A 27,638-nucleotide genomic window follows, 5' to 3' on the forward strand; every position below is an offset into this window, starting at 1 on the left:
AGACGCCAGGCAGGGAGTGGGCAGGCGCGCAGCCTCCTTCCCAGACTAAATACCCTCTAATATGTGTAACTTGGAAACAGATGTAAAACAAATTCCAGAGCAGAGCCGCCTGTCCTCCCTCTGATGCAGGCTCCTGTCAGCTGATGGCACATTTCTCGGATTCCTTCCCTCCTGGGCGGAAGCGCTCTCTGCCCTGCAGAATACTAATGCCGCGGCCTCAGGCGCCCCCTGTGATGCAGAAGTCCCTCATTGAACTAGTGGCATGCTCTCAGATACCCCAGCAGAGCCTACTGAATCCACTAATGGCAGACAAGGAAAGACAAACAAAAACAAGCCTTGGCAAACTCAATATGGTATCGTGATTCTTCATTGACTGGCAATGTATGTGGCTGAGTGAATGGGTGGATTTGAGAAGGAGAGAGTGACGAGTGTGTGGATAATTAGCAGGAGCGTGAGTGCATGCGACTGAAGTGAAAGTGCCAGCAGCACACAAGGACGAATGCCAGGAATGAACACATTATATTAACATATTAACATGTCAGTGCAAGCATTATGAAAAGTGCACCGATGGGAGACTGGAGAAACATGGGAAGTGGGGGGAGGGGATAGGGGAGAGAGAAGCAGCGAATATGGTCACTGCTGCCTCTGCGTCTGACCCCCTGCGAGTGATGCGGGACATGCCCTCTGTGGCATAATGGGGATCATACCCCTGTGGGGGAGCCTGTCGTGGCTGCTCAGGTGTACGACATCACAGGTGCCAGGTAAGCCGCCCCCCCTCTGCAGGTGGTGGCACACCCTTTATGCCAGATCAGGTTTCTGTTTACAGTTGCACTTAAAACAAGGGGTGGGTGTAACCCACATAATTCCGTGTGGCAAAATCATGTGGAATTGCCTGAGAATTGCACGGCATTATGCTTGAATCACGTGAGAAGAGCAGTTCTGCCTTTAGCACTTCTTCTAGGCGCATAAATGCTTCTCACATCCTAAATGGACTGAAGGATGCAGTCTGCGCTGGGAAACAGCACTAAATGCAACAGAACATTAGTGGCGAGCAGTCACTGGCACTCGATAAACGGGGCAAAGATTTCCCCTCAACTCATTACTGGCATTTAGCCCTGTTTTCCTGGTCCAAAATGCAACTTCACATGCAAAATGGACACAAGGTGACTTTTTGTGCCAAGAATCAGCGCTAAACGCAGTAGAGCAAGAATAGTGGGTGCAAACACTAGATGTGCGCTCGTGGTAGGACACCCTCCCCCCGACAAGTTACTCTTAATATTGCGAGCAGGAGTAATTATTCATAACTCTTAATTAAAGGGTACTACGGAATTGCCGAAATGACACCTACTCCGGGGAAGTTGAAATCCCGCCCAGTGTACAGTGCCTATGATTAATTAAGTAAAGTTTATTTTGTTGATTAATTAAAACCATTACAAACAGCAAAGTCAAATTTAGTTTACCTGATTTGAGAAAAACGACATAAACACAGAACCAGATTAGCCAACACTCATATGCATACTTAGTTCAGCTGTAGTAGGATGAACAATGAACAATTTAGCAGTAAAAGTGAAATAAAGTGCAACGAGTTGACAATGAACGATTTAGTAGCAAAAGTTAAATAAAGTGCAATGTGCGCTCTAGTTCCATATCAAATACTTTAGATGCTAATCAAAGAGTTCTGTTAAAACCATTTTAAAGTTAGAATACAATTAATATGCTATCTCCCCAACTGATTTGATGTACTTTAAGGCAACAAATTAGAAAATAATATATGCTAACAGCAAATATTATCTATAAAATGAAGTAATACATTTATAACAATTAAATTGAAAAATTTCTATAAAATTTCCTTGTGATCCCTAAAAGCATTTACTATTATAGTGTCATTGACATTTTAGATAGCATTCATTACATGGATTTCATCGGTTGCAGTGTCTTCCTTACATAATTTTGTTTCCACTATAAGGATATATTTAACAAAATGATGAACTAACCTAGGTGTAATACCTCTTAGACATACAATGATTGCAGTTCTGCACGTTCTTACTCCCATTTCCTTAATAAGCGGTTTTAAAAACATCTTTCGTTCAACAAGCAATTTTGGGCACAAACTTACAATATGCTGTAGAGTTTCTTCGTTCTTACCACATAATCTACAGACATTAGAGGGCCAATTTTTTTCCCATTTTGGGATTCCATCTTTGGTTGAATATCTCCCAAACCGTAGCAGCATACATTCATTTTTAATATAAGGTTTTAAATATAATTTCAAGTAAGGCTGGGGATAGAAATTGTTGAAAGAGTTTGCTATTGTCCAAAGATGTTTTTTTCCCGTTATACAAGACAAAAGTGCTGCTGATTGATTGATTGTTTTTTTAAAAACCATTTTACACCTTGTTTCATCCTCTAAGTTCGGGCAATCAAAGGCAAGCAAACAATCGTTGAAATAAAATCACCAGCTTCCCGAATAGGCCCCTCTTTGAATCTCAAGCCAACAAAGGTTGGCCAGCGAGCCTTCCTCTGATCTGGATAATAACAATAAAGATTTTAAAAATGTAGATTGCCTAACGAGACACTGTTTCTTCAATCAAAATTCCAGTCTGACATTCGCTCGACTGTTGTTTTTTGGGATTTTAAATACCGATTTATATGATCTTATTTCAATATCATCTAAAAGTTTCACATCTTTGCCCCGAAAAATGACAGAACCATAGTCCAATGATGGAATTAACTTCACTTTCATGGCCTTCATCAAATGGTCAAGATTTGGGCATAGTAAGTTATCCCTCAATTGTCTAAAGGCAAATGTAAGAGACGAGCCTTTAGCTTCTAGGTTGTTAAAATGTTTCCTGAAAGATACATTGTGATCAAATGTAATACCCAAATATTTATAGGTTTTTACACAGTCAACAACCATACCGTTGATATTACATTCTTTAACGCCTAGTTTACCTTTGCCCATGGTCATTATTTTTGTTTTTTTAATATTCATTTTTAGACCATTACTTGTTTGTGCCTATGGAGACCAGTGTGCATTGCCTCTGCGGAGCAGTGTGCAGTGCCTATGGTATGTAGTGTGCAGTGCCTATGGAGACCAGTGTGCGTTGCCTATGGAGAGCAGTGTGCAGTGCCTATGGAGACCAGTGTGGATTGCCTATGGGAAGCAGTGTGCAGTGCCTATGGTATGTAGTGTGCATTGCCTGTGGAGACCAGTGTGATGTGCCTACGGAGACCAGTGTGCAGTGCCTATAGAAACCAGTGTTAAGTGCATATGGAGACCAGTGTGAAGTGCCTATAAAGACCAGTGTGCAGTATCTATGGGAAGCAGGTTACAATGCCTATGGAGACCAGTTTGCAGTGCCTATGGATACCAGTGTGCAGTGCCTATGGGAAGCAGTGTGCAGTGCCTATGGAGATCAGTGTGCAGTGCCTATGGGGAGCAGTGTGCAATGCCTATGGGTAGCAGTGTGCAGTGCCTATGGATACCAGTGTGCAGTGCCTATGGGGAGCAGTGTGCAATGCCTATGGGAAGCAGCGTGCAGTGCCTATGGATATCAGTATGCAGTGCCTATAGAGAGCAGTGTGCAGTGCCTATGGAGACCAGTATGCCGTTCCTATGGAGATCAGTGTGCAGGGCCTATGGGGATCAGTGTGCCGTGCCTATGGAGAGCAGTGTGCAGTGCCTATGGAGACCAGTGTGCATTGCCAATGGAGACCAGTGTGCAGTGTTTGATGTTTGATGTTTTATGGTTCTTATATAGCGCTCTGTCACTCCAGGGAGCATCCTGGCGCTTTATCTTCATTGCTGAAACCGGTGGTATGATGTTTCGACTGTGTTTGGAACATTTAAATATAATCAGACCAGAGTTTTGCATTTGGATTCTGGGAGTCCGTATATCCAAGTTTTTAAAGATTTTTTGAAGGTTTGTTCTGAAGATATTAGACGAAGGTCTGTAGGGAGTGTGTTCCAGGCCTTGGCCCCGAGAACTGCCAATGATTTTCCCCCCTTGGTGGTGAGTTTAAACTTGGGGACAGTAATCAAATTGGCTGTGGCTGATCTAAGTTCTCTCGAGGGGTAATACCTGTGGAATCTGTCATTTAGGTATTTTGGGCCCCGTTTGTGAAAACACCTAAATGTGATCACAATGATTTTAAATAAGATCCGCTTCTGAATAGGAAGCCAATGTAGCTTGTTCAGGGCAGCTGATGCCGATGATCTTCTGGGCAACCTTAGGACCAGTCTTGCTGCCGCGTTTTGAATAGTCTGTAGTTTATGTAAGGTGGATTTTGTTACTCCAGCATACAGACTATTACAGTAGTCGATTTTGGATGTTATTAAGGCAACTGCTACTGTTCGGCGGGCGGGCAATGGTAGATAATCAAAAAATTTGCGTAGCCCTTTCATGATGTTAAAGCAGGCGGCTGCTATTTCTTTAGATTGTTGCTTAAAAGAAAGCAAGTTATCAGATTTTATGCCCAGATTTCGAGTGGCATTGATGGTGTCGGGGGGGGGGGCTTCCGCATAGGGTGGCCAACAGGTGAGTGGGGAAAATAAGTTATTTTTTCCAAAAGGTATAATCTCTGTCTTTGCAGAGTTGCATTTTAGGTGGTTTTCATGCATCCACTTAAAGGTCGCCGTCAGACACTCTTTTAGGTCTCGTTCTGCTTTAGCTATGTCTTTGTCCAGAATCAGGACCAATTGGGTGTCGTCAGCGTATGCGACCGTATTCACATTGAAGGACGCAATAAGACTGATCAGGGGAGCCATGTACAAATTAAATAAGGTAGGGCTCAAACTGGAGCCCTGAGGTACCCCTGAGCCTATCTCCTTCTCCTTTGAATAGAATTGCCCTAACCTGATGATTTGTTTTCTGTTTAACAAAAAATTTGTAAACCAGTTCAACACGGTGCCCCCTATACCTGCCTCTGCTAGGCGATGTAATAGTATGGTATGGGACACCGTGTCGAATGCTGCCGATAGGTCAAGGAGGACAAGAACAGCCCTGCCCCCCTGGTCTAGTGCAGTTTTTATGGTTTCTGTTGTAAATAACAGGGCTAATTCAGTAGAATGTTTAGTTCTAAAACCAGCCTGGTTTGGATGTAGAATGTTATTTGTTTCCAGAAACGTTGTTAACTGTCTGTTGACCAGGGTTTCAGTGTATTTACACAGTGCAGGGAGTTGGGAGATCGGTCGTAGATTAGTTAGAACAGATGGGTCATGTAAGGTCTTTTTTTGTAAAGGCTTTACAATGGCTGTTTTCCACGCCTTAGGGACTTCTCCAGATTGAAGTGAGGTGTTGATGATGTCATTTATCATGGGGCTTACGTCCTCTTTAATAGCCTGGATTAGTGAGGGAGGGCAGGGATCAAGTGGCGATCCAGATTTGATTTTTGATAGAACTTTCAGAGTATCTGCTTTCTCAATTAAGTCAAAAGTATTCCATCTAGCTGTTATCCCATGGTTACTTTCTTGTGAATTATGCTCTTTGTTTTCCGTAATTGCAGGGAAATTTTTAGTGATGTTTACAATTTTTTGTTCAAAGTAATCTGCAATATCATTACAGAAACTTTGTGATGGTGGTATCTCATGAGATAGTATTTTTGGGTTTCTAAAACTTGTGACTATACGAAAGATTTCTTTTTGGTCATTCTGTGAAGTCTCTATTTTGTTGGTATAATAAGTTGTTTTAGTTTTTTTTATAAGTGCGTGGTAGTTCTGCCTGGCAGTTTTAAAATTGACCTGATCTTCCTCCTCATATTGTTTGCGCCATTTGCGTTCGAGTCTACGTACTGTGCGTCGTGTGTCTTTTAGTTCTTCTGTGAACCAGGGAGCTGATGTTTTCCCCTGTTTAGATGTGGATTTTTTATTGTTTCTTCCTGACGTCATTTTCTCACCTATGGTTCTCATCCATTTATCATAAGTCAGAGTGCCTATGGAGACCAGTGTGCAGTGCCTATGGGAAGCATTGTGCAGTGCCTATGGAGACCAGTATGCCGTTCCTATGGAGATCAGTGTGCAGGGCCTATGGGGATCAGTGTGCCGTGCCTATGGAGAGCAGTGTGCAGTGCCTATGGAGACCAGTATGCATTGCCAATGGAGACCAGTGTGCAGTGCCTATGGAGACCAGTGTGCAGTGCCTATGGAGACCAGTGTGCAGTGCCTATGGGAAGCATTGTGCAGTGCCTATGGAGACCAGTATGCCGTTCCTATGGAGATCAGTGTGCAGGGCCTATTGGGATCAGTGTGCCGTGCCTATGGAGAGCAGTGTGCAGTGCCTATGGAGACCAGTGTGCAGTGCCTATGGAGACCAGTGGGAATTGCCTATGGGGATCAGTGTGCAGTGCCTATGGATATCAGTGTGCAGTGCCTATGGGGAGCAGTGTACAGTGCCTATGAAGACCAGTGTGCAGTGCCTATGGAGATCAGTGTGCAGGGCCTATGGAGAGCAGTGTGCAGTGCCTATGGATACCAGTGTGCAGGGCCTATGGAGACCAGTGTCCAGTGCCTATGGAGACCAGTGTGCATTGCCTATGGGGATCAGTGTGCAGTGCCTATGGATATCAGTGTGCAGTGACTATGGGGAGCAGTGTACAGTGCCTATGAAGACCAGTATGCAGTGCCTATGGAGATCAGTTTGCAGGGCCTATGGAGAGCAGTGCGCAGTGCCTATGGAGACCAGTATGCCGTGCCTATGAAGATCAGTGTGCAGGGCCTATGGAGGGCAGTGTGCAGTGCATGTGGAGACCAGTGTGCAGTGCCTATGGGGAGCAGTGTGCAGTGCCTATGGAGACCAGTATGCCATGCCCATGGAGATCAGTGTGCAGGGCCTATGGAGAGCATTGTGCAGTGCCTTTGGAGACCAGTATGCCGTGCCTGTGGAGACCAGTATGCCGTGCCTATGGAGACCAGTGTGCAGTGCCTATGGAGACCAGTGTGCAGTGCCTATGGAGACCAGTGTGCAGTGCATGCGGAGACCAGTGTGGAGTGCCTATGGGAAGCAGTGTGCAGTGCCTTTGGGAAGCAGTGTGCAGTGCCTATGGAGATCAGTGTGCAGTGCCTATGGAGATCAGTGTGCAGTGCCTATGGAGAGCAGTGTGCAGTGCCTATGAAGACCAGTGTGCAGTGCCTATGGAGACCAGTGTGCAGTGCCTATGGATACCAGTGTGCAGGGCCTATGGAGACCAGTGTCGAGTGCCTATGGAGACCAGTGTGCATTGCCTGTGGGGATCGGTGTGCAGTGCCTTTGGATATCAGTGTGCAGTGCCTATGGGGAGCAGTGTACAGTGCCTATGAAGACCAGTATGCAGTGCCTATGGAGATCAGTGTGCAGGGCCTATGGAGAGCAGTGTGCAGTGCTTATGGAGACCAGTATGCCGTACCTATGAAGATCAGTGTGCAGGGCGTATGGAGAGCAGTGTGCAGTGCATGCGGAGACCAGTGTGCAGTGCCTATGGGGAGCAGTGTGCAGTGCCTATGGAGACCAGTATGCCATGCCTATGGAGATTAGTGTGCAGGGCCTATGGAGAGCAGTAGGCAGTGCCTTTGGAGACCAGTATGCCGTGCCTGTGGAGACCAGAATGCCTTGCCTATGGAGACCAGTGTGCAGTGCCTATGGAGACCAGTGTGCAGTGCCTATGGAGACCAGTGTGCAGTGCATGCGGAGACCAGTGTGCAGTGCCTATGGGAAGCAGTGTGCAGTGCCTATGGAGATCAGTGTGCAGTGCCTATGGGGAGCAGTGTACAGTGCCTATGAAGACCAGTATGCAGTGCCTATGGAGATCAGTGCAGGGCCTATGGGGAGCAGTGTGCAGTGCCTATGGAGACCAGTATGCCGTGCCTATGGAGATCAGTGTGCAGGGCCTATGGAGAGCAGTGTGCAGTGCCTTTGGAGACCAGTATGCCGTGCCTGTGGAGACCAGTATGCCGTGCCTATGGAGACCAGTGTGCAGTGTCTATGGAGACCAGTGTGCAGTGTCTATAGAGACCAGTGTGCAGTGCATGCGGAGACCAGTGTGCAGTACCTATGGGAAGCAGTGTGCAGTGCCTATGGATATCAGTGTGCAGTGCCTATGGGGAGCAGTGTACAGTGCCTATGAAGACCAGTATGCAGTGCCTATGGAGATCAGTGTGCAGGGCCTATGAAGAGAAGTGTGCAGTGCCTATGGAGACCAGTATGCCGTGCCTATGAAGATCAGTGTGCAGGGCCTATGGAGAGCAGTGTGCAGTGCATGCGGAGACCAGTGTGCAGTGCCTATGGGGAGCAGTGTGCAGTGCCTATGGAGACCAGTATGCCGTGCCTATGGAGATCAGTGTGCAGGGCCTATGGAGAGCAGTGTGCAGTGCCTTTGGAGACCAGTATGCCGGGCCTGTGGAGACCAGTATGCCGTGCCTATGGAGACCAGTGTGCAGTGCCTATGGAGACCAGTGTGCAGTGCCTATGGAGACCAATCAATCAATCAATCAAAGACATTTATAGAGCGCACTACCTACCCATAGGGTCTCAAGGCGCTTAGGGGGGGGGGTGCCGTTACCGCTCGAACAGCCAGGTCTTGAGCTTCTTCCTGAAGGAGAGGTGGTCTTGGGTCAGGCGCAGGTCGGCCGGGAGGGAGTTCCAGGTCTTGGCGGCCAGGTAGGAGAAGGACCTTCCTCCTGTTGTGGCTCTACGGATGCGTGGGACGGCGGCAAGGGCGTGGCTGGCAGATCGGAGGTGGCGTTTGGGAGCGTAGAAGTTGATTCGGTTGTTGAGGTAGCTCGGGCCTTGATCGTGAAGGGCTTTGTGTGCGTGGGTGAGGAGCCGGAAGGTGATTCTTTTGTTGACGGGGAGCCAGTGCAGGTCTCTCAGGTGTCCGGAGATGTGGCTGTTCCGTGGGATGTCGAGGATGAGTCTGGCTGAGGCGTTCTGGATCCGCTGGAGTCTCTTCTGGAGCTTGGCGGTGGTTCCGGCGTAGAGGGCGTTGCCGTAGTCCAGTCGGCTGGTGACGAGGGCCTGGGTGACGGTCTTTCTGGTCTCCGTGGGGATCCACCAGAAGATCTTCCGAAGCATGCGCAGGATGTTGAAGCACGACGAGGAGACGGTGTTGACTTGCCTGGTCATGGAGAGGGAGGAGTCCAGGATGAAGCCCAGGTTGCGTGCGTGGTTCGTCGGTTTGGGTGCGGTGCCCAGGGCGGTGGGCCGCCAGGAGTCGTCCCAGGCGGAGGGCGAGGAGCCCAGGATGAGGACCTCCGTCTTGTCTGAGTTCAGTTTCAGGCGGCTCGTCGTCATCTACTCGGCTACCTCTTTCATCCCTTCGTGCAGGTTGGCTCTGGCGGCGGCGGGGTCGTTGGTCAGGGAGAGGATCAGCTGGGTGTCGTCAGCGTAGGAGATTATGTTGAGGTTGTGTTGGCGTGCGATGGCCGCAAGGGGGCTCATGTAGACGTTGAAGAGTGTAGGGCTCAGCGAGGATCCTTGAGGGACGCCGCAGATGACTTCGGTGGCCTCTGACTTGTACGGTGGTAGGCGGACTCTCTGTGTTCTTCCGTCGAGGAAGGAGACGATCCATTCCAGTGCCTTCTCCTGGATTCCGACGTCGCAGAGGCGCTGCACTAGGGTGCGGTGGCAGACCGTGTCGAAAGCCGCGGAGATGTCTAGGAGGATGAGTGCCGCTGTTTCTCCGTTGTCCATCAGGGCTCGGATGTCGTCGGTGGCGGCGATGAGGGTGGTCTCGGTGCTGTGGTTGGCACGAAATCCGGACTGCGAGGGGTCGAGGGATCCATTCGTCTCGAGGAAGGCGGCCAGCTGTTTGTTGACGGTCTTCTCGATGACTTTGGCTGGAAACGGGAGTAGAGAGATGGGGCGGTAATTCTTGAGTTCGGTGGGGTCTGCCGTAGGTTTCTTGAGTAGAGTGCTGAGTTCGGCGTGCTTCCAGCTCTCGGGGAAGGTGGCGGTGTCGAATGAGGTGTTGATGATGTCCCGCAGGTGGGATGCGATGACAGCGTCGGCTTTGTTGAAGACGTGGTGAGGGCAGGGGTCGGTCGGAGATCCGGAGTGGACGGAGTTCATCATGCGGACGGTGTCTTCGGTGCTGATCGGGGTCCAGGCTCGGAGGGTGGTGGTGGGCGGCGTTGCTGTGGTCGTGGCGTGGGTCGGATGGGTTCTGAAGCTGTTGTGTATGTCCGCGATCTTGTTGTGGAAGTAGGAGGCGAGGGAGTTGCAGAGGTCTTGCGAGGGGGTGATGTCTTTGTTTCCGGCGTTGGGGTTGGAGAGCTCTTTCACGATGTTGAAGAGTTCCTTGCAGTTGTGTGCGTTGTTATCCAGTCAGTTTTTGAAAGCCGTTTTCTTGGCGGTGCGGATCAGTTGGTGGTGTTTCCGGGTGGGGAGCTTGAGGGTGGTCCTGTTGTCCGGTGTGGGTTCCTTTCTCCAGACTTTCTCGAGGGCTCGGCAGTTCTTCTTGGAGCTCTTGAGTTCGTCGGTGAACCATGGGGCTTTCTTACTGCCGGGTCTGCTGGGCGGGGTCCTCAGAGGGGCGAGTTCGTTTGCGCAGTTGCTGATCCACTTCGTGAGGTTGTCGGCGGCCTGGCTGGGGTTCTCTGAGCTAGCCGGAGGGTGCTGGCTCAGGGAAGCGACGAGCTGGTCGCTGTGATCTTGTTCCAGCTTCTACGCGCAACCTGTTGCTGGTGGTGGTGGATCGTCGTTCTTCTGAAGGTGAAAGGGATGCATCTGTGGTCCGTCCAGTGGAGTTCTGTGGCGTGGCTGAAGGCGATGTCTTTGCTGGATGAGAAGATGGCGTAGAGTGTGTGTCCGGCGAGGTGGGTGGGGGTGGACACCAGCTGCTTGAGTCCAAGGTTGGCGAGGTTGTCGAGCAGGGTGCTGGTGTTGTAGTCGTTGTTGTTCTCCAGGTGGAAGTTGAAGTCCCCCAGGAGGATGTAGTCAGCGGAGGGGAGGGCGTGCGGGCTGACGAAGTCGGCGATGTCCTCACTGAATTGAGTGCGTGGTCCCGGAGGTCGGTAGATCAGGGTGCCTCTGAGGGTGGTCTTCGGGTCGGTGTGGATCTGGAAATGCAGGTGTTCGGCGGAGGGTGGGGTGTTGTCGGTGCTGGTCGTGATGCGGATGGTGTTCTTGTGGATGATGGCGATGCCTCCTCCCACCTGGTTGGCGTTGCGGTCCCTCCGGGTGATCTTGTAGCCTTCTGGGATGGCGATGGCGATGTCGGGCGCTGAGGAGGCGTTCATGCAGGTCTCCGTGATGAAGGCCCGTCAGGGGCTGTGGCGTCTAGGAGGTTCCAGAGTTCGATGGCGTGTCTGTGGACGGAGCGGGTGTTGAGCAGGATTCACTTGAGGTGGGTGCTGCTGGTGTTCGGCTTGGTAGGTGCTGGTGTCGGGCAGGTCCGGATGCAGGTGAACTTGCAGGTGTTGCAGCTGAAGGGTCCGTGGACGCGTCGTGGGGTGGCTCTGTAGCATCCCGGGACTCGGCCGGTGTTGAGTGCGATGAGGGTGGCAGCGGTGTATGTCAGGTGGGTCGGTCGGGGTCCTCGAGGGCCAGGGGTCCTGGCACTGGGCGCGGTCCAGGCACGGACGGGCCTAGACGGGCTTACCTTTGGCGCGCCTTCGGCGCACAATCGGCGCGCCCGCTGCGCGTGACCGCTGCGCGTTCGCACGGTCGCCATATATGGCGAAGTGCACGGGTGGGCGGAGCAGCTGGGAGGCGGGAGCGGGGAGGGTACAGAAAGAAAAGGGGCGGGGTTAACGGTGGTGGCGGGAAGCGGGGAGCGGGGAGGGAAGAAACGGGGGTGGCAGAGGGAGGCTAACCAGGGAGACAACGGAGGAGATAAAAACAATTAGCACCACAGCAGGAATACAGATACAATAAAAATGGCAGCAGAAATACAAATACAATGAAAACGGACCTAAACGAGGCAAAACAAATAGAGGGTCACAGGGCAGGAATCGAGTGCAGACCACGCCGCTCGGTGGCAGGGGGCGTGGTCTCGCGGCTGAGACGGGGCAGGCGAGGCACAGGGCGGGAGGGCACACGCAGCAGCTGGTGGCTGTGCGGCGCGGGGGTGTCCCAGAACTGGGTCACACTCACCTGCGTCGCACGGTCGCCATATATGGCCAAGTGTGCGGGTGGGCGGAGCAGCTGGGAGGCGGGAGCGGGGAGGGTACAGAAAGAAAAGGGGCGGGGTTAACGGTGGTGGCGGGAAGCGGGGAGCGGGGAGGGAAGAAACGGGGGTGGCAGAGGGAGGCTAACCAGGGAGACAACGGAGGAGATAAAAACAATTAGCACCACAGCAGGAATACAGATACAATAAAACGGCAGCAGAAATACAAATACAATGAAAACGGACCTAAACGAGGCAAAACAAATAGAGGGTCACAGGGCAGGAATCGAGTGCAGACCACGCCGCTCAGTGGCAGGGGGCGTGGTCTCGCGGCTGAGACGGGGCAGGCGAGGCACAGGGCGGGAGGGCACACGCAGCAGCTGGTGGCCGTGCGGCGCGGGGGTGTCCCAGAACTGGGTCACACTCACCTGCGTCGCACGGTCGCCATACATGGCCGGGTGGGCGGAGCAGCTGGGAGGCGGGAGCGGGGAGGGTACAGAAAGAAAAGGGGCGGGGTTAACGGTGGTGGCGGGAAGCGGGGAGCGAGGAGGGAAGAAACGGGGGTGGCAGAGGGAGGCTAACCAGGGAGACAACGGAGGAGATAAAAACAATTAGCACCACAGCAGGAATACAGATACAATAAAAACGGCAGCAGAAATACAAATACAATGAAAACGGACCTAAACGAGGCAAAACAAATAGAGGGTCACAGGGCAGGAATCGAGTGCAGACCACGCCGCTCGGTGGCAGGGGGCGTGGTCTCGCGGCTGAGACGGGGCAGGCGAGGCACAGGGCGGGAGGGCACACGCAGCAGCTGGTGGCTGTGCGGCGCGGGGGTGTCCCAGAACTGGGTCACACTCACCTGCGTCGCACGGTCGCCATATATGGCCAAGTGTGCGGGTGGGCGGAGCAGCTGGGAGGCGGGAGCGGGGAGGGTACAGAAAGAAAAGGGGCGGGGTTAACGGTGGTGGCGGGAAGCGGGGAGCGGGGAGGGAAGAAACGGGGGTGGCAGAGGGAGGCTAACCAGGGAGACAACGGAGGAGATAAAAACAATTAGCACCACAGCAGGAATACAGATACAATAAAACGGCAGCAGAAATACAAATACAATGAAAACGGACCTAAACGAGGCAAAACAAATAGAGGGTCACAGGGCAGGAATCGAGTGCAGACCACGCCGCTCAGTGGCAGGGGGCGTGGTCTCGCGGCTGAGACGGGGCAGGCGAGGCACAGGGCGGGAGGGCACACGCAGCAGCTGGTGGCCGTGCGGCGCGGGGGTGTCCCAGAACTGGGTCACACTCACCTGCGTCGCACGGTCGCCATACATGGCCGGGTGGGCGGAGCAGCTGGGAGGCGGGAGCGGGGAGGGTACAGAAAGAAAAGGGGCGGGGTTAACGGTGGTGGCGGGAAGCGGGGAGCGAGGAGGGAAGAAACGGGGGTGGCAGAGGGAGGCTAACCAGGGAGACAACGGAGGAGATAAAAACAATTAGCACCACAGCAGGAATACAGATACAATAAAAACGGCAGCAGAAATACAAATACAATGAAAACGGACCTAAACGAGGCAAAACAAATAGAGGGTCACAGGGCAGGAATCGAGTGCAGACCACGCCGCTCGGTGGCAGGGGGCGTGGTCTCGCGGCTGAGACGGGGCAGGCGAGGCACAGGGCGGGAGGGCACACGCAGCAGCTGGTGGCTGTGCGGCGCGGGGGTGTCCCAGAACTGGGTCACACTCACCTGCGTCGCACGGTCGCCATATATGGCCAAGTGTGCGGGTGGGCGGAGCAGCTGGGAGGCGGGAGCGGGGAGGGTACAGAAAGAAAAGGGGCGGGGTTAACGGTGGTGGCGGGAAGCGGGGAGCGGGGAGGGAAGAAACGGGGGTGGCAGAGGGAGGCTAACCAGGGAGACAACGGAGGAGATAAAAACAATTAGCACCACAGCAGGAATACAGATACAATAAAACGGCAGCAGAAATACAAATACAATGAAAACGGACCTAAACGAGGCAAAATAAATAGAGGGTCACAGGGCAGGAATCGAGTGCAGACCACGCCGCTCGGTGGCAGGGGGCGTGGTCTCGCGGCTGAGACGGGGCAGGCGAGGCACAGGGCGGGAGGGCACACGCAGCAGCTGGTGGCCGTGCGGCGCGGGGGTGTCCCAGACCAGTGTGCAGTGCATGCGGACACCAGTGTGCAGTGCCTATGGGAAGCAGTGTGCAGTGCCTTTGGGAAGCAGTGTGCAGTGCCTATGGAGATCAGTGTGCAGTGCCTATGGCGATGGAGATTCTTTGCCTGCCACCAACAGGAAATGCTATGTGTGAATGGACAACATTAATGCTGTATTGTCAGCTGTTTTAGAGTTATTTTACTCGTTTTTCTTGTGATTTTAAAAGTGTACTTTTTCACTCTGTGTTCCCAGACAGCATACCCCTAGGCCACCTGCACACATTTTCGCCACCATTTGAGGCTTTTAGCTGCCGTTTTTTGAGCTAAATTGGGGTTAGGGAAATCTTCCCACGGCGGCCATCTTGAGTGTGCCCAGAGTGGTGTGAGCGCTCTAGTGGTACATATAAAAGGATACGGTCACCCTATCGCGCTAGCGGTCGCGTTTGCGGAAGCGCCGGAGTCTCGCCTGAGTCAGCCCGTCTGCGCTCGTCCGCGCTCCGATGGGCTCTGGGCTCTGGCAAGTATTCTATACATCATCTGTGAGTAAGTTGTTTCTGATCTACTTTATTGCATTATGGTTCTTTCCTATTCTGCTGTGGAATTACATTCATGGCGCCGCTTTGCTAGCAAGACCTGCTCTGTATGTACATTGCCCTTCCCCAAATACAAATGTCACCAATGCGGTTTCGCTCTCGGAATACCAGCGAGCTGTAGATCGCTTAAGCGCTATGTCAGACGCAGCAGGCCTGTTAAGTCCAATACTGTCTCTTCACATTCCTCTTTACATTTTTGGTGTATTAATTGTAGATCTCTCCCACAACACAAATATAGCATCTGTGACTTCATCACTGATGAACAACCGGATGCTGTGTTTCTTACAGAAACCTGGTTGCATGACAGCTCTGGCCCCGATATTGCCGCTGCAATTCCCCCTAATTACGTCATCGTAAGAAAGGACAGAGTTCTAGGCAAAGGGGGGGGGATAGCCATGATCTTCAAATCTAAGTACACCTGTAAATTTGAAGACATTCCTTTCAAAGGTTGCGAGGCAGCCCTTTTTAGGCTAACTATTAAACCTCAGTTCACAATGACAGGTCTATTAATCTATCGCCCTCCTGGGAATGCTAATCCCTGGGTTTCTACTTTGCCAGATTTCCTGGCCCCCTTGCTGCTTAGAGCAGCCAACTTTTCGATTCTAGGGGACCTAAATATCCATCTCGAAGATTCCGACAGTACGTCCACTAAACAGCTTATTTCTACTCTCGAGGTTTTTAACATTCAACTCTTGAACTCTGCCCCTACACATCTTGCTGGTCACTTATTAGATCCTATCCTGTCAAATCTACAGTTAGACTGCTCTCAGAAAGCACGCCCAATAGAATGGTCTGACCACTTTGCTGTTCCTTTTTCATTGGATATTACCAGGACAGCATTACAGATCGGAAAGGAAATAGATAAACGGACACGCAGTTGGGGGAAAATTAACATGCCAGAACTTAATAAACTATTATTAAGGACACTTCCTAACACCGACCTATCTATCTCTGCACTAAATTGTACAGTTGGTCAGTGGTTAAATAATGCTGTTGATTCCACGCTTCCCTTGACATATAAGAAAACTATGCCTCATCGTCCACCTGCACCTTGGTTTTCCGACAAGCTCAAGTGCCTTCGCACTCAATGTAAGATTTTAGAAAGGAAATGGAGGCGCAATTATTCTTCTACACGCAAAGTAGCTTACAGAGAAGCTCTGAAGGGCTATCATAACAGCTGCAAAACAGCCAGAGCAGACTATACTAAAAAAATAGTTTCAGATGCACAAAACTGCCCTAAGGTGCTCTTTTTAGTTGTAAAAAAACTGACAGGAGCGGACTCTATTCCTACGCCTCCCGCGCTTGACAAGGTTCAATGCCAATCCTTAGCTGACTTTTTTTGTTAAAAAAGTCGACTTGATCTATGATCTTTTTACCCCGCCACCAATGGTAACACCTTTTGCATCTGGCGCTGTGCAGTCATCTGCTAATGTTGACAACGTTGCCAAACTCTCTGTATGGCAGCCATTAGACAATAGTTCCTTTTCTTCTTGTCTAAATAGTGTGCGCTCTGGCTCTCCGTGCGATGCACTTCCGGCTAAAATACTCAAACAATTAGATCCCTCCACCCATCAGATTTTTGTTAAATTGTTAAACGCCTCACTTACTGAGGCATATGTACCCCAGCCATGGAAACACGCTATGGTAGTGCCCTTGTTAAAAAAGTCTGGTGCTGATATCTCGAATCTTGCCAACTTTCGTCCAATATCCCTGCTACCCATCTTCTCTAAAGTGTTAGAGAGACACATTAATACCCAGCTCACTGAACTGGTGGAAAGTTCTGGTTTCTTACATTCCTCCCAGTCGGGTTTTCGGTCCTGCCACTCGACCGAGACAGCCCTTCTTGGGGTGACAGAGAGTCTCCGACACGGTGTCGACCAGGGTGAAACTATGGCGCTCATCCTGTTGGATCTGAGCGCAGCTTTCGACACCGTGTCACATTCCATCCTTCTTGACTCTCTGCGGTCACTCAGCGTGACTGGTAGGGCCTTAGCCTGGGTGGCCTCCTTTCTTGGCGAGCGAACCTTTCAAGTTTTCTCCCCTAAGGCGGCATCAGTGGTCTGTTCCTCAGCGCGGGGTGTCCCCCAGGGGTCTATACTCAGCCCTCTATTATTCAATCTTTATGTAAAACCCTTGGCTAACATCGTAGAGCAGGCGGGGCTGACTCTGTTCTCTTACGCGGATGACACCCAGATCGTCTTCTCCCTATCAGGGTGAGACGAGAATAACCCCTCTGCACTAAAGTCGGGCCTCATTCTTGTGGCGGACTGGATGCAGAGGAACTGTCTCAAACTGAATGGGGAGAAGACAGAGGTGGTCATTCTGGGGAAAAATAAGAACCTCTGGGGCCCTCAGCATTGGCCAAATGAGATGGGTGCACTTCCTGTACCCACACATGCTGTACGTAACTTGGGTGTTCAAATTGACGACAAGTTAACAATGAAGCAGCAGGCCACTAAGGTCGCAGCAACCTGTTTTTCTACTCTCAGGTGGCTACAAAAGATCTTATGGATGCTTCCCATTCCTTCCCGTAGAACGGTTGTCCAGGCATTGATAACATCTCGCCTGGACTATGGCAACATACTATATTTGGGTGCTGATGTAGCCACTGTTAAAGTATTGCAGGTTGTACAAAATGCAGCCGCGCGACTCTTGAAGAATGTCCCTAGAAGAACTTCTGCATTATCTGCCTTGCATGATCTTCATTGGTTGAAGATCTCCAGCCGCATAAAGTTTAAGGCATTATGCTACATGTTTAGGATCAGGCAAGGCATTGCACCTACTTACCTACAAAAACTGGTGCAACTTTACAGGCCCAAACGTACCTTACGATCCTCAGAAATTGGCAATTTCTCTATACCAAGATTTAAGCTGGCAAGGATGGGGGGACGTTCCTTCTCCTATCTTGGTCCCAAATATTGGAATGCCCTGCCCACTGCCCTTAAATTAGAGACCAGTCTTCTTCGTTTTAGCAGAGCACTGAAAACGCTGTTGTTCACATAAGTATTTGGTTCCTGTATGCTGGCTATCTGATATCTTCTTCTCCAGTCTGTCCCTAGCGCCGAGAAATCCACTGTGGGTAGCTGTGCGTGGTAAAAGTTTAAATAAATATGGAGGTTAGTGTGCAGTGCCTATGGAGACCAGTGTGCAGTGCCTGTGGAGACCAGTGTGCAGTGCCTATGGAGACCAGTGTGCAGTGCCTGTGGAGACCAGTGTGCAGTGCCTGTGGAGACCAGTGTGCAGTGCCTATGGAGACAAGTGTGCAGTGCCTGTGGAGACCAGTGTGCAGTGCCTATGGAGACCAGTGTGCAGTGCCTGTGGAGACCAGTGTGCAGTGCCTATGGAGAGCAGTGTGCAGTGTCTATGGAGACCAGTGTGCAGTGCCTGTGGAGACCAGTGTGCAGTGCCTATGGAGACCAGTGTGCAGTGCCTGTGGAGAGCAGTGTGCAGTGCCTATGGAGAGCAGTGTGCAGTGCCTGTGGAGACCAGTGTGCAGTGCCTATGGAGACCAGTGTGCAGTGCCTATGGAGATAAGTGTGCAGTGCCTATGGAGACCAATGTGCAGTGCCTGTGGAGACCAGTGTGCAGTGTCTATGGAGATCAGTGTGCAGGGCCTATGGAGAGCAGTGTGCAGTGCATGCGGAGACTAGTGTGCAGTGCCTATGGGGAGCAGTGTGCAGTGCCCATGGGGAGCAGTGTCGGAGAAGAGATCCGGATGTACTTCCAGGCGCACTGCGTGGATATCTGGCTGTGGTATATGAGTGACACATTAAAGGGCGGGGGGTGTGGTTTGGGAAGAGGTCGGGTTATGAGCCAGGACCGGAGGAGAGCAGGCGTTACAATATTATATTTCCATTATTATCTACTGGTCTAGAAGCATTAACATAGTTAGGCATCGGTGGCTCTTCCGCAGCCAGCCCACAGGAGTAGGTCTGGGGTTTATTTGAGGGGCCCGGAGAATGCAGGGGGGAATGTAAAGTGAACAGAGGGCGCCCTCTACAGGGAGCGACGAGTAGTGCAGAACAACTCTTAATGCTTTCATCAGCCACACTGTAGAGATCCTGGAAGAGGGGGCGTGGCACAGAGATCTGCTCTGCCAAATAAAGAAGTGTCCACAAGAGAGTGAAAACAGAAGATGTGAGAGGAAACCTCAAAAGTGCCGAGAAGCCTGGAGGCTTTAGCAGCACTATGTTATAAATTATGAATTTAGAGTGATTATTTTTTCGTTTATCAAAAAAGGAGCCCTAATATCTCACTCACTAAGGGATTCACCCGCCCACCTCACATATGTGACGTGAATTTAAAGCCTCTAACTGGACCCGTTCATTCCCTTGACCTCCCCTTATTCGTGTTTGGAGCACGAAACAGAACCTCCTCCGCCTGGGTACCGCCTCCTCACACTGCACAAGAGGCCAGTGGGCAGACAGGCTCCCATTGGCTAAGCCTGAACATTACAGCACATAAAGTTTATCTGACCCCACTTTGTTTTCAGGAAGAAACAGAAGACTTTCTTCCTAACAGCGGCTCTATGTTGTGTGTCTCATCCAGGTCATGATCAAGCCACAACCCCATACTCTTGTTGATGAAGTCAGCTGTGTCTGTGACCAGCACACATTGTTGGAGGCCCCATACGTATGGCAGTCCAGTAGTTTGGACTTGGATATGTCCAACATGTCTCTGTGTGTGAACTGTGCAGACAGTTACTAAGCATCCAAACTCAATATGCTGCTGGTAGACAATGAGAACAGTCCAATTACAACATTTATTCTTTGTGACTTGAAGTTCCCCTATATTTTTCATGTGTCATTAGGTTTTCTGAGCCCTAAATCAAGTGATCCTCCAAAGTGCACTTCTGGTTCTGTGCAGGGCCAGCCTTGTTGACACCATGGGACGGGAGGGAACCTTTCAACTGGTCTCCTGTCCCGGCCGCGAAGGAACACCTCCCTTCCACCCCGTGCTCATCCCTGGCTGCAAGAGGCAAGTCTTTATACTTTAGTTCTGCAGCTGAACCAAAGACCGAGGTTGACATTAACTTGGGCCTTTTGGCTATTTATCCTATTTTGAATTATAATGTTTGCAATCATTATTATGACTGTGATTGTGATACTGATCACTAATATCTTGCCCGCGTGACAGGAAAAGTGACTGCCATCATTTTGGTTACTCCTGTTGTTATGCTGAGTGCTCTTCGTACTGCCTTTTGAAAGATGCATGGAAATGTAGGCGTGACTGGGGAGAGACTCAGGAGTGACTCAGGAGTGACTTAGTCGGATCACTGAAATAATATCGAGGGACAAAATATCGACTAGCAAAAATTTCGTGGACAAAATATCGACAGTCAAAATATCGAGTTTGTATCTACAAACAGGTAAGTACAAAAATATCGAGTACAAAATATCGTTTACAATAATATAGTTATAAAAAATATCGACTTTATTAAAAACAGTGTTTAATTAAATTAATATTAAAATTTAATTACTAAAATATACTTAAAAATACTTAAATTAACCTATAATAATTAAATAATAAATGAAATTAATAAAAATAATTTTTTGCAATCATATTTGTTAAAACATATATATATAGTAACATACTATAATTAAATAAGATACTATTATATTACCGTACAATACCAGAAGTGTAAAAAATACTATTCCCACTCCAAAGAGTATCGACGGTCACATTATCGACTTGCTAAAATATCGTTGAAAAACTGAAAACTGACCCTGAACCCTAAAAATACCCCTTTACCCAAAAACCCAAAACTGACCCTGAACCCTAAAAATACCCCTTTACCCAAAAACTGAAAACTGACCCTGAACCCTAAAAATACCCCTTTACCCAAAAACCCAAAACTGACCCTGAACCCTAAAAATACCCCTTTACCCTAAAACTAAAAACTGACCCTGAACCCTGAAAATGCCCCTTTACCCAAAAACTGAAAACTGACCCTGAACCCTAAAAATACCCCTTCACCCAAAAACTGAAAACTGACCCTAAACCCTAAAAATACCCCTTTACCCAAAAACCCAAAACTGACCCTGAACCCAAAAAATACCCCTTTACCCTAAAACTGAAAACTGACCCAAAACCCTAAAAATGCCCCTTTACCCAAAAACTGAAAACTGACCCTGAACCCTAAAAATACTCCTTTACCCAAAATTAATAAATATTATTTAATTACCAATTAATTATTAATTAACAGTAACAATAAAGTAAATATATTAGCACATTAGCACATTAGCTGTAATTAATTTAATAATTAATATTAACACAAAATACAAAATTATATATATTAAAACTTTACTCTAATTAATATCAACTAATTACAATTAATTAATTACCAATTAATTACTAATAAAAAATATGTACAAAATTATATTATATTAATTAATTAACTAATTAATAATAATTAATTATCAATTAATTATTAATTAAAAATATTTACAAACATATATTAATTAATTAATCATTATTAAATTACTTCCCACCCTATTCCCCTATAAACCCACAACCCGCTACAGAATTACATTACGCAATTATTATAAAAACAAAATTCATTTAATAAAATACTTTATAACATTAATACACACTTTTCACACATATTATTACATAAAAATACACTATAAAATATTATATATTATTAAAAATTCGATATTTTTGCTATCTATATTTTATACAGTCGATATTACTTCACTTACCTTAAAAACGATATTTTTGTAGTCGATATTCTGTCCAGTCGATATTTTGTCCAGTCTATATTTAAAAGTCGATATTATGTCCAGTCGATATTTTGGAGTCGATATTTTGTCTGTGCACCAACTCACTTATGTTGCAGCAATAAAAAAAATATTGCAGTGGATAAAAATAGAGTGAAGTTTAATTAAGAAAAGCACTGAGTCACTTTTTTGAGCTCTGATTCTTCCTTCGGCAAACGGGTTCAAGCTGGAGCTGAACAGGGCTCCATAAAGCCCAATACTCTGCGATGTCCTGCTGAAATAGATTTGTTGCAGTTGAAAATCCCTGAGCGGGAGCAAAAGGAATCTTTGACCATCAGCAGTACTCCTTTGTTGAATTGGCTCGGCAGGTTTGTCTCGGTTATCCGAGGTCTTTGGAAAGTGAGGATCTGCGTCCTCGAGAAAGAGGTCTCGATGTGTTGAGCTTGAGTCTGCAGTGGGCAGGACAGTTATGTGCAGGAGTACAAAACATCAAGGCAAGAATCCATGCATGCACAACCAAATGGGAGGTCTGAAAGGGTGGGAGGAGAGTGGACCAGTGAGAGTCCACTACTTGGGCGTAAGCGACAGCTAAGGGGAGTTCACCATTTGAAAATCATCAGGTGGACAGCAGTAAACAATCCGAGAAGAACCATCAAACAAAGGAGAGGATACAACAAACAGAGGAAGTTTGTTTACTTATTGGAGTCCCGCACCAGTTCCTGCAGAGACAGCCTCTGGCCCAGATCTTGGGGTTGGCTTTAGAGGGCACCTGGATTTGTCTCTGGATGAGTTCTGTGTAAGCTCTAAATTCTCTTTTCTCTTTTCACCTGTTTATTGAAGATACAGTCCTGCTGCCTGCTGCCTTGGTTTTGGAGAGGTTGTCCAACTTGTTTGTTGTGGTTGTGTAGTGCCCATCCATTGTTCGTCTAAGCTGTTGAGAAACCTGGCCAGATCAGCTGTATTAGAATAGTCTCTAAAGTCCCAATCAATTGTGATCCATATCGTAGCTTTTTCCAAGGTGCAGTATTTAATGTCGCATTTTCAGAGCGAAGATCTTAAAAGTAAGAAGGCCTTCCTTTTGCCATTTGTTCCCACCCAAACATCAGCAGCGGTTGTAATCTTGTGACCTTCCAGTGTGAATGGACCGTGCTTTGGAGCTGTTGTGTGGACTTTGCTTGCCTGTTCATGGTGGAAGAAAGTCACATTCAGAATGTGAGAAAGGAGCTGGATCAAGAAACCATGCTCACCATTGCCCTCCATTTTCTCCGGATTTCCATAGAATCTGACATTAATCCATCTGGACTTATCCTTCAAGTTAATAACTTCCTGTTTTTATAGGTGGCAGATAATCAGTAAATATGAAGGGGGGAGATGTAGGTAATTCGAATTTAAGTATTACCGAATCGGTAGGATTCGGTTTTTACAGAATCGGTAAAAACTGAATCCTACTGTCAGGATTCACCAAGTAGCTACTGCAGGTTCTTCGAGACCACAATTCAGTTCCCTGGCAATGTCCCGTTTTACTTGGGCTAATGTCTGGTTCCCTTGTTCCCTCTGGGAAGCTTCGAATATTCTAGGGGGAATCTTGAATGTTAAACAGAAAACTGCCTAAAGATTGTAAATAGTTCACCTCCCTAATATGGCCGCGTAATGTCCCCTTTAAGATCAACCTGGGTGGTGCGCCCTCTAGTGGATGTCGGGAAGTCGCGCGCTTCTAACTGCGCACTTCAACGAAGATTTCCGTTCGAGCAGCTGTTCCTTGCCGCCGCTCCGCGTCAGAAATTCATGACAGGAGTAGTCGGAATTAGGAACAGTAGAGAGTTTAGAGATATTAGCAGAGTATCTTAAAGACAATAGTGTAGACAGTCTATTCCCCGCTGTGCGCTCTCACAGTCCAGAGAGGTGTCAGCATTTTGAAAGGATTCACAGTGGTACAGCGTTCTGACTGCCCTACGTTCTGAAGGGGCAAATGGTTGAACAGCGAGTACGGCATAGCAGGTTCCAGAGAAATTCCTGAATTCAGCAAAGCTCAACCACAGGAAGAAAAAGCTTCAGTTCAGGAGAAGAGGTTGCAGACTTGACAAGTAAGGCAGTAATATTCATATAAATAATTGCTTCCGAGCGCACAAACTTTAGCTCTGAACTACCCAGCACAGAGTTATTTCCCTGGACATTCCCCTTGCGCTTTCCCTATTCTTTTCCCTCCCTATTCATCCTCCCTATTTCCTTTTTGCCCGCTTCTGAAGAGACATTTGGAGAACAGTTCTTCGAATTGCATTAAAGTATTCAAACCTGCTACAGAACCCCCATGACCACGTCTAGCAGAAGGCTTCACAGGTAATAGTTCAGTCTGAGAGAGTTAGAAGGGATTCTTCAAGGTAGAGCGACTAATGTTTGTGTATTCCTTCACAGCAAGAAGCCCTGCCAGATACTTATCAACATTAATAGAAGAGGGGCAAAAACCTTGGCTAGAACTGGTAGGACAAGTTTTGCTTTACCTTTAAGAAAGACTGCTTAGTGAAAGAAGGTTTGTGGTATATTCTCTTTCTCTCCCTACTCTGTGTATTAGGCACCTCCATAGCAGATGGCAGGAAGTTTTTGCAGTCTCTAGAAGGTACTGGTGACAGCTGGAGCCAAGGTTTTCTCTTCTCTGTCCAATTCCCCTTTCCCCCCTGCTGGTGGTCTTGCTCTAGAAGCGGGAGTACCGGTGGGGGAGTGATTGGGACAATCATCACTACTGCCCCCGCGAAGAGTTGGAGCACTAGAGCGTCGTGACAGATTGAAGTGCCCACGTACTTCCTTCGCCCGGGCAGTATGGCTGAAGGAATGGATTTGAAGGATTTAGGCGCGATATCAGTAGGAATACAAAGGGATTTGGGAGCAGTCCGGGAGGAAAATCAGAGTTTAAAATTAGAGTTAGTGGCCTCTCGTCAGGAGACAAGACTATTAGCACAGAAGGTGGATGGGTTGGCTATGGGAAATCCAGTACAGAGCCCCGCAGTTCCAGGTCCTAGTGGGTTACGTACAGACACTAAGTCCGTTGCTCAGGTAATCCATTCAGTATCTCCTTTGATTCCTTTGGCAGCCCCAGAAAGGTTTTCCGGGGATCCTTAGAATCACAATATTTTTTGACTCAGTGTTCCCTCCATTTCATGTGCCGCCCCACCCTATTCCCTGATGCTCAATCTAGAGTAGCGTTTATTTTATCATATTTAAGTGGGGATGCCGCCAATTGGGCAATGCCTTTGGTTAGTGAAGATGATCCTTTGCTTTGTGACTTTACTAAATTTAAGGCCGAGTTTCTCAGGATTTTTGATCGGAGAAGGATTTCTCAGGCCACCGATAATGAATTGTTGGAGCTGCGGCAGGGGTCTAAAGATTTAATTACTTACCTTACGCAGTTTAACAAATTGATCCTGGAGACCAGCTGGTCGGATGAAAAGAGAGCAGCCTTATTCTATCGGGGCTTAAGGGATGAAATCAAGGATACGTTGGCTCAAGTTCCCAATCGACCCACAGAATTATCAGCTCTAGTGGATCTGGTGTTAGAATTGGATTTTCACAATTCGGAACGAAAAGGTGAAAAGAAGAGAGATTGGAAGATGAATTTCCCTCGTTTTGACAGAGCAAAGACTGAGAAAGGATCGGGAGGAAATACTGAATCGGAGCCTATGCAGAGAGGATCAGTCCGTGGTCCACTGAGTAAAGAAGAAAAGGAACAAAGGAGGTTAAAAAAGTTATGTTTATATTGTGGTGCTTCAGGCCAATTTGTCAAGGAGTGCATCACGCGGCCCAAGACTCCGTTTAAGGGAAACGAGGTGAACCATCAATAGGCGGAGTCACTCTGGTGGTGAAGGAAGACAAGACGACTCCTGAACCTCATTTAATTTTGAATACTCTCCAAACTATGACACCTCATGTGATTCTTAATGTGACTATGCAATTTCGTGAACATCAGATATTAGGAGTGGCCATCATGCTGGACTCAGGTGCCACTGGAAACTTTTGTGATATACGATATGCTAGACAGATGGGAATTCGAGCGATTGAGAAAGACCGTCCGGAGCCGGTACACGCTGTAGATGGTACCAATCTGACTTCTGGTCCCATCACCAGTCAAACGGAAGAATTGGAGATAACTCAAGCGGATGGTCATCGTGAGGTGTTACAATTTAATTTAATCGACGCTCCACAATTTCAATTGATTCTTGGATTGCCTTGGTTAGCTCTTCACAATCCAACTATAGACTGGGAAAATCGAACAGTCAGTCTGCATTCGAAATTTTGTTTATCTCACTGTTATGGTCCTAAGACACTGGTGGAAGAACCCACACAATCTATGCTGTTGTCTTTTGGAGGTCAATCCATTGGAGCGATTACTACTGAAGAAATTCCTCCAGAGTATCGTGATTTAGAGACGGTATTTAGCGAACAGGAAGCAGATCTGTTGCCACCTCACCGTGCTTATGATTGCACCATTGATTTGGAACCCGGAGCTGTTCTCCCTTGTAGCCGGATTTATGCTCTTACTGAAGCAGAAAATGAACATCTTAAAGAATACTTGGATCGATATCTGGCAAATGGCCTTCCCAGTCTCCAGTATCATCTCCGATGTTTTTTATTCCGAAGAAGCAAGAAGGACGTTTGAGAACTTGCATAGAATATCGAGCACTAAAACAGATCACCATCAAGAATAGATACCCGTTACCGTTGATTTCTGTCTTGTTGGATCAAATTAAGGAAGCTCAAATTTTCACTAAACTTGATTTGCGAGGAGCTTATCATTTGGTCCGCATGAAGGAAGGGCATGAATGGAAGACCGCTTTTCGAACCAAGTTCGGTCTTTTCGAATACTGTGTTATGCCATTCGGCCTTTCTAATGCACCCGCGGTGTTCCAACATTTCATCAATGACATCATGAGTGATTTGATTGATAAGATTGCGATCATCTATTTGGATGACATTTTAATTTATTCTCAAAACACTCAGGAACACTCTCGGCATGTGCGGATGGTCCTGGAGCGATTGCAGTCTAATCATCTCTTTGTCAAATTAGAAAAATGTGTATTTCATGCTTCGAAGGTGGAATTTCTTGGATTTGTTATCTCTCCTCAGGGAATTACTATGGATCCAGGAAAGGTGAAAGCAGTGGAGGACTGGCCTGCACCCAAGAATGTTAAAGAAATTCAAAGATTTTTGGGCTTTGCCAATTTTTACCGACGATTTATTCAGGGATTTTCTCAGCTGATTGCCCCCATCACTGGTCTTCTGAAGAAAGGAGTCAAATTTGAGTGGACTACCGAGACTAATACAGCTTTTTTAGTCCGGAAGAAAAAATTTGTATCGGCCCCTAATCTCTTGCATGCTGATCCTGCTGAACCTTTTTACTTGGAAGCCGATGCTTCGGATCAGGCGATTGGGGGAGTTCTTTCTCAGTGCCACTCAGCCACTGGACAACTTCACCCGGTTGCTTACCGTTCGAGCAAACTGAATTCCGCTGAAGTGAACTACACCATCACTGAGAAAGAGTTATTAGCAGTGAAAGACGCCTTCAAGGATTGGAGACATTACTTGCTAGGAGCACGGCATACTGTTACAGTCTTTTCAGATCACAAGAATTTACAGTTCCTAAAAACCGCCAAGTCCTTAACGCCACGACAGCTTCGTTGGTCTCTTTATTTTGCGGATTTTGATTTCGTGATTACCTATCGACCAGGGCCTAAGAATGGGCATACCGTGGAAGCTAGACCTATAATTCCTGAAGCCAAGATAGTGTGTGCACTTTCTTTAGATAATTTCCAGGAAGAGGTTTGTAAGAGCTTATCTACAGAGGAAATCCAGCAGTGGGTCCAACAAGGAGAAGAAAGACAGTGCCGGCAACAGCTACCCTATTTTAAAGAAGCCTTATATTTTCCTACAATCAGTCTACAGGAAAAGGCATTACAGAGCTGCCATGATCATCCGCTGGCTGGTCACAAAGGTATTGCAAAGACCCAAGAGTTGGTGCAGCGTTATTTTTGGTGGCCTGGGATGTCCACTCACATCAAAAGAAATGTACAGTCTTGTGAGTCATGTGCTCGAAG

Source organism: Lissotriton vulgaris, unplaced genomic scaffold (genome assembly GCF_964263255.1).
Source record: "Lissotriton vulgaris unplaced genomic scaffold, aLisVul1.2 SCAFFOLD_283, whole genome shotgun sequence".
NCBI lineage: Eukaryota > Metazoa > Chordata > Amphibia > Caudata > Salamandridae > Lissotriton > Lissotriton vulgaris.